This window comes from Lates calcarifer, linkage group LG21 (genome assembly GCF_001640805.2).
Source record: "Lates calcarifer isolate ASB-BC8 linkage group LG21, TLL_Latcal_v3, whole genome shotgun sequence".
In the NCBI taxonomy this organism is placed as follows: Eukaryota; Metazoa; Chordata; class Actinopteri; family Centropomidae; genus Lates; species Lates calcarifer.
Window position 1 is genome coordinate 9,474,830 of NC_066853.1, and position 8,423 is coordinate 9,483,252.

Consider the following 8,423-nt stretch of genomic DNA (forward strand, 5'->3'; position numbering starts at 1 on the left):
TATGTGGACGCTGATCCCATATTTTCTGTTCTTTTGTTCTGGGGAAGTTTTTCATGGTTTAGGTTTGCCCCCTTAGTTTGAGTTGAAGGAACTCTCAACATACAGTGATATTTTCACTGGTATTCATTTTATTCAATTTTAGCTTAAAACTATTTATGTCTATTTATATTGCCTTATGTTTGTCTTATCTTTTTGTTTTGTCTTTTTTTCCAAGTGTGGTGTGGAAGAACTCAACAGGGCTGCACAGAGCCCTGCCCTCATACCCATTCAATAAGTTTTGGATTAACTGGAACATCAGCTGTGAGTCAGGACTTATCTCCCAACAGAAGAGCCTTCCCGAATGGCAAAGGCTGTTATAGTAGCATATTTATGCCCCATGACATGTTCTGAGCTCACATTGTTTAGGAAGCAGAGGAGAAACTGTGTGTTCATATCTTGCATGCATACACAGGGATCTTGCAGGTATTTGCTGCATTCTACTGCCCACTGCTGGATCATTGCATAATTAGAATCCGCACTATGGTCACTGACTGCCATCCACTCAGCATAGTGAGCCTATTAGATTAAGAAAATGATGATATGAGTTGGGACCCAAACTGCCAGAGGGCTGCTTTTTGATGTATTATAATCATAAGATGGCTGCTGTGCTCTGATTAGACAATATAGACTCTGTGCACACAACACTCTTGATTTATGTTATAACATAGTTCATCGCCACTTCAAGATCTATTTTTGCTGAGAAAGAGTGATGTGAGAAATGAAAAAGGGAGAGAAGAAATAAAGTATTATGCAGATATGGAGTTAAAACAATATCCTTGTGACAGGTTGTTAAATGATATTACAGTAACACATCCAGTTTTTAAAAGCTTATACAACATAATTTAATTAAAAAGTGGCCGTGTTAAACATTTATATTAGAATTGTGATTGGTGATTCATGCTCATGTAAAAGGATTATGTTGTCATTGCGCACTTGAATGAATTTAATGAAAAAGACGTATGTAAAACACCTCACTGCAATTTACTGTCTGATTCACCAGTGGGGGGAGCTGTTGCACCATTCCCATGATAGTCCTGATTATCCTCCACTGAGTGGATTAGATTAAACTGGATAATTCAGTTTCCATATAAGGAAATGAGAAATACCATCTGCATCTGTTACAGCAGGATGTATATGCATATTACAAAACACATAAACTAGTTCATCTTTTTAATCACACAGGGAAAGAAAGAGGCCAGAGCTGCCAGCGAACACAGGGACTCGTAGACAGGGGAACTTACACAACCCTTGTCCCTGGAAGCGAGCCACACAGCGGTGTGTATGCATTAAGCGACAGTTCCTGGAGATCCTCCTGAACCCAAAACAAACACACACACTTGTTTCAATATCGAGGAATGGCTTATCACTTTGTGTCTTTGTAGGCCTCATGTGTGACTAGAAGAACAACGGACACTTAAAAATGTCTTTCGTTCAGGAAACAGAAGAAAAAAAAACAAGAAAAAGCTGCAATTTATTGGAAATTGGTTGATGAGGGGGAAAATGGAGTCTGAATGTTTTAAATCAATAGCTGGAGCATGATGAGCCAGACAGACAAAAGGGAGAGAGAAAAAGCTAAAAATAGGGAGAGAAGTAGGAAAAAAGTGAAAGGCTCCTGAAAAAGTGTGTTTTAAAATTCACCAAAGTCAAAAACGCAATAGAAGTGCATGTGTGAGTGTGTCTGTGTGTTTGTGCCCACATGTGAACCAGTCAAAGAGAGAGAGAGAAAGTGGGCTGTGTGGATTTCAAATATTGTAAGACACAAAAATATAATTTGAACAGTTTGTGTTGGTGTTCCCATGGATAATTTTAGTAGAAAAAAATCTGCTCACGGAGACTTTCCTTAACTGAGGTGTCAAAAATAATTTGTACTAATCTACTTATAAAGGTTTTTTTTTTTTTTGGTAATTACCGCAGTTCTGACATTAGTCTGAGAGAGGAACAAGATCACTGGCATAAAGAGACAGCATGCACAGTGATGTCAGGTGTTTGGATACTGAAGCACAGCCAAGTGTCAAACAAGCGTCATAAGGATCAGTGTTGCAACACATCTACTTAGTGAAGCTGTTTAAAGAGGAACACAGACAAAATACCATCACTCTGCTACTTTGGCTAGAATCAGACATTAAAAATTCCCCAAGACATCTTGACTTAGGTTCATTGGTTTTGTGCTGAAGACGAGAAAAACACAACCTTATGACATCATCAGATTTGTAGTTTCGGGGAACAGGAAAATTGAATGTAAGAGATACTGTAGGTAAAAAATGTTTAATCCAGTAAGCTCTCAGGCAATTCCTTTGGTAATTTAGTAAGATGAAACTGTGATAATGATGACATGACGGCAGTGCACGCTCCCTCTCAGATTACATCTAATAACAGACATGTCTTTGTGCCTCAGTCTGTAAACATGCAGTTCAGGGATGTGTGTTAAATCCCTGAGGCCATTTTTTTTAACTTACACACACAAAAAACTTGAAGCAAACAAAATCAAGTACATTTTTAAAAAAGGAACAAAAATCTTTCTATTTGGCTCATGATGTTATATTGTGGACTGGATGTTCTTGCTACACAGAAATATTTGTGCACAGATAATGAGGTCCCTTGTGCAGTCCAAACAATGATTCTTACACTGCTTTTGTGTTTCTTTCTGCTTTTATGAAATGATCTTAGCAGTAAATTACCAAATCATACAGAATATATAATATATGACGTGAATTTACTGTATGTGATGTGTGGTCATCTTGTCATGACGCTAACTTGGGGTGGATTAGCTTGTGTGTTTGTAAATTATCAGTGTGTTTATGTATGCATACTTGCGTGCATGTGTACTTTTCAGTGTTTGACCCTCTCCTTATCTAGACAGAAGTGGGGCAGCAGGTTTGGCGATGAATTTTCTGTTGGAATGTATGTTTATAACTCCCTCACAGCAATATGTTTCGCCTGAAAGCGATTTTTACTCCCATCACATTCCAACTTCCTATCATGTCAACCATTAGAGATTCATGAGAATATAGTGGTAATCCAGTGTGTATATGTTTGTGCTGTATGTTTGAAAAATCCTATAAAGAAAACAGCTTATCTGTTGACCAAAGTCGAGTAGGAGTAATGCTACAACAGTGTCTGTGTGTCTTCCATGCAGCTGAATGTGTGCCAAAGGATGATTCCCAGTCTGTATATTCTCACATGGTGCTCATCCAGCTGTATCCAGGCAACAGCTCATAATATTGATCAGTGTGTTTGATCAGAAGTATATTGATGGATCTGGAGCCTCATATCAAATGACATCTTCCACTTTCTTTTATTTGTATGGTGGTATCCAGGAAACTTGTAGCAACTGACATAAGAGTTGGGATGTTTTTGCCCTTGTCAGCATCTGCGTCCGTGTGTGTTAATTCAGTACATGGGTCCTATGTGTGTGATGGGAAGTGTGCCACACTGTTTCCTGTGCTGACTTCCCCAGTAGTTTCCATGTTTTGTACTGGCCTGTATGTCTGTTAACTGCCTGTGTATCATGGGAATGATGCTGCCAATTGTTTTGTGATGTCAAGTCCTTATGTTGTCACTGAATTTAATGTGTCAACCAATTTTCTAATGCACCTGGCTGCTTAAAAAATAAAATGTGATCCAGATTTTGACCTGGAGGCATGAAGTAAAGATCTATGTAATTTTTATAATGAGTTACAGGTCTAGAAGGATATAGAATACAGGATAGTATCTGCTATTCCTTTGTGTGTTTACATATTGCTTGCACTGTAATGTTAAGGATCACACACACCATACAGTTAATAACACTGACGATTGCAAACCAGTCATCCTTGGTTGGAGAGTTTGCTTGCAGCCATTACTGTGTTCTGTATTCATTATTTACCATTAGTTTATCTAGGATTAATGTGTCAGGAATATGAAATAATCAACCATAATACCAAACATCTTTAGTGTCTCTTACTTTAGGACTGTCTCAAAGAATATGAAAACTGTGTACTCAGTCATTCTTATCACACCACCTCTAGCCGTCCATATGATCTCCAGGCCTGATTTTCTCTCCCATTTCTTTGTGATATATACTTCTGAATTAATTTTGGGGTGAACTGTATAATAGTGGAATTGGAGGTTTGTTGTTGTTTTTTTTTATCTTTTATTAAATTATGTCGATTCTATTAGCTTTAATGTCAGAACCAGAATTCTTTGCTTTTAGAGCAAACATCTTAATGACGTGTCTCTCTGTGGAAATCACCAGATGTACACTGTAAGCCTCATAAACACTAGACTATTGTAGGTGCTCATTCAAAACAAGCTAGATGAGTAAAGATAGCTAATTAGACCTCTTTGCAATGACAGCATGTACATGTGTGTGTATTTTCTTTACTTTGAAAAGTCTGATGGTGATGATAGAAATGATCACACACATTCAGGCTCAGTTTTTGTTGTTTGAGAACGTCTCTAGGTGATGTGATTCTCTGTCTCCCAAGGAGGGTTCTAGCCAGATTAATGTAAACATTATGTCATGATGAATGGTATGTGTGTGTGTGTGTGTGTGTGTGTGTGTGTGTGTGTGTGTGTGTGTGAAGCTGTGGTAAACACATACCCAGAGACTAAGCTACATTCTCCTGGGACCAAGTAGGAGAGGAGAGAAATCACACCTCTGGGAACAACCACCATGAAAATCCCCAATCAGTTTATTCCCATTGTTAACCAGTGCTCATTAAAACTTTGTTAGGCTGCTAGCCAAACAGTCTGCCCAGTGTCATTAGATCCTATGCTTCCTCTTTTTTTTTCTTTTTTTTTTTTACAGCCGTCACTTTAACCTACCTCACGCAAGTCACTTCCCAAAAGCTCAGCCCATGTTTATGTGTCTGCACACAGACGTACCTTACCATTCGTAACTTCCCGATATGAGCTGTATCAGTTTAGAAACACATCTGGTTGACTGCTGCACCAGTATGTTTTGTTGTGTGTTGTGTGTGACGGTAATTTCTCGACTGCTGCTTTCTTATGATGATGAGTGTTGCTGTTTGAGAAATCCTAGTGGGGGATACATTAAGTATTAACAATAATCTTGAGCTGTTTCACAATATAGTGCACTCTAATACAAAACATGTCAAACAAAACTGAATATGTGTGGGAGCTAATATTATAACAGGCATTATAACACCCTACAATTAATATAGAGTTAACATATGGGAGTAGAACATGGAAGTCTAATCTTGATTTAAGGATCAGTGTCACATGCCAGTTTTAATTTTGTCAGCTAAAAGTATATTTAAAAATATTTGTTGACAACCTATTTTTCCTGAAGCAAACAAGACAAAAATGTCATGTGAAAATGAATAAATCCTAGGTGCAAAGGTGCTATATGTACATTTTTGCTGTCACGACATAGCCAATGTTAACAGCAATACCAACGTTAACCTTTGTTTTGCCTCTATTTCTATCACCTCTGTTCTTTTACTGAAGTTGGCATTCTAACCAGCCACGGTCTGTCCCGTCCTGTGATACCACTTTGTGATAATAAGTCAGTGTAGCATCCAGTTTGCCCTCACTCCAGCATGAGAGGATGAATTAGTAGCGCTCCCTAGATTCTGCATTCTAATCTCTTGTCTTATCTTGTGAATGCAATGGTGGCTGAAGTTCTTGGTGGGTAAAAAGCTACATTGGCTATGTAGCTTTTTACTTACCAAGAACTGCTATATGGCTAACATTAACATTAACATAGCCAACTGTTGGCTATGTAGCAATAGCAAAAACTTCCCCTTGAAAAACTAATGTACATGAACATTCACATGATGAAACCTGAGCAGTTTCCACTTGCTGATGAAGACCATGAGATGAGATTTTATCACATGTATGCAATACATTATTATTATGTGCACTGTATCACATAGACATTCTCCATTTATCTCCAGTTTAGTCCTCTCCTGCCTTTGTCTTCCTCTTCTCCTCCCCTCTTCTACCCTCTCCTCTCCTCTCCATTTCCATGATGCTTATTTTTATAAGAAGGAATTCTGCTGGTCTCTGCAATGCTAGTGTCACTGTGGTATGTATTCTTGGGAGGGCAGCCAAGGCTAAGCACACATACGCCATATCCATTCCTTTCCTTTCAATGACTAAACACACACATGCACACACACACACACACACACAGACACACACACACATACACATACAAACACACCTCACTAACCACTTCATTTTCTGCCCACCTGTTTAAACATAGCAGAGTGTATATGTGCATATGTGTGTGAGTGCTTCCTCACAGAGAGGCCTATTGTCCACCAGGCTAAGATGTGTGTGCTGTGTCATGAATTGGCTCGGCCGCCACAAGCCCACTGCTGATTTTAGCCTAAAACTAAAACACTGGACCTAAAATAACACCTCCAGTGACAAGAAGTAGCTGAGTTATAACACTGCTCCCTCAGCTTCGTGGCTTCAGTGTTCTGAGGATCAGGACAAAAATCATTGTATCCACAGGGGTGACACAGAAAACATTGTGATATAGAAGAAAATGAGAATATTGTCTGCTGCAGAGATGGCAATTTAGAAAAGAGTTGATTATTGTGAATATTCAAATGGAGAATAAGGATGTTTAACAACAGGCAACAAATATTTTTAGTGTTCTCTGATTATATATAATGTTTGTGTACATCACCAAAGTATTTTTGATCTACAAGTCACATTTACTTACTTACATGGTCAGAAATATACATGCCTTTTGAGGATTGTTTCTATTTTCCCATCTTAGTCAGGGTCAGTCAAACTCACAGATGTCTTTTTGTGTCTGTTCAGCATAACTTTAAATCTGCAACAACTGTAATGGAGCAAAATTAGCCCTCCTTTGAAGGTGTGTTTGTATTCACTCAGTGAGTGTAAGTCCAATATCCTTTTAGCTCTGGTCTGATCTTGGAGGGCTCTCTAGTTGCAAAATGCACTACTGTGTTCGCCAACTAGTCACTAAATTTGTGTGTGCTGCTGTGTGGTGCTGCTGAAAACAACAGTAAGAATGGTGAGGGTGAACAAAAACACTAAAGTTGAGGACCATAACACCAAAGCAATGACATGCAAAGATGCTCTGTAGAGCTAAGAAAAAAAGAAAAGACTCTGTGTATAGATCACTGTGACTGACCCCTTTCACATTACAGATAGTGCTTTGATCAAATGTTAATATAACAATACTGAGTATGGCAGATTAAAACTGAATTCTGAGGCATAAATAAAGCATCCATGATGTTCTACTTTGACTATGATGAGGTACAAAAAGAACAATTTGTCAAAACTGAAACTGTTAAACTACTTTGAAAGGCTACCTATGAATCATACAGTAAGCTATTAAAACCAAAAAAGGAGCCAAAGCATTTATTTTGATGACTTCACACATGGTGGTGTCTTAATGGGCTTGGGTCAGACAAGACAAAAGTGCAACTGTTACCAAAATTGGTTTCAAACTGACAAAAAGACAAAACTTTTAAACGTATACAGTATTTATGAGTATTATTGTCTGTATATTATTAGGATTAGTATAAACTTGTAAGAAACTTTGTGAGTGCCTATCCATGTCCAACTATAGCCAGTCATGCCTTTTGAAATGCAGGCCTTTTGATCACATATGTGTGCTATGAACTGATGTGAGTTATGAACTGTACAGCTTAAATTTACATCTCTCCTCTGCTGATGTTTGACATGTTAAGATATTTAACCTTTATTACAGAAAGCTGTTATCATACTCATGTGCAGGTCACACATCTGTTGTTAATAAATACACTGATGCAGGGCTAATTTATTTGATACCACATAAAAAAAAAGAACATAAAAACAGGAAGTGTGAAATCTAAAAGCAGAAGCATGTACTGAGTGTGAGCATGAACAGGAAGCGTGCAATGAACATGTATGGGCCAGCCTGTTGTGAAAGATGTGCTTTAATAACACAAACAGATGTGAAACTGTCTGAAGGGACTTTCTTCTTCTGCCCAACAGCCCGGCGCAACCGATCACACAAGGGATGCAGTTTATAAACGTCTGACAATTCTGCCAATGGATACAAAACTAATATCTAAATTTGATCTATTACACCAACAAGTCATACCCTCTGATATGATCCATAGGAACGAGATGTTCCTATGGATCATCTGGGGGGTGAGATGAGCTACGTGTGGTTAAAGTTAAATAAATCTTAATCATCCAGGAACAATAAACAAGAATGCTTTTGCTGTGTGTCAAGATTCAGGTTAGCAAAATGTATTCAGTCAAATGAAATGTAAAGCGCAAGATGGACTGATGTTTGACTGGATAGAAAATAGCAAGACTAGGTAAAAATTTAGTATATGGCTGGACCATGTATGGGCTTGTGAAATTATGATGTCCTACCACATTGTGGTTTGTCTGTCATGCTGGGG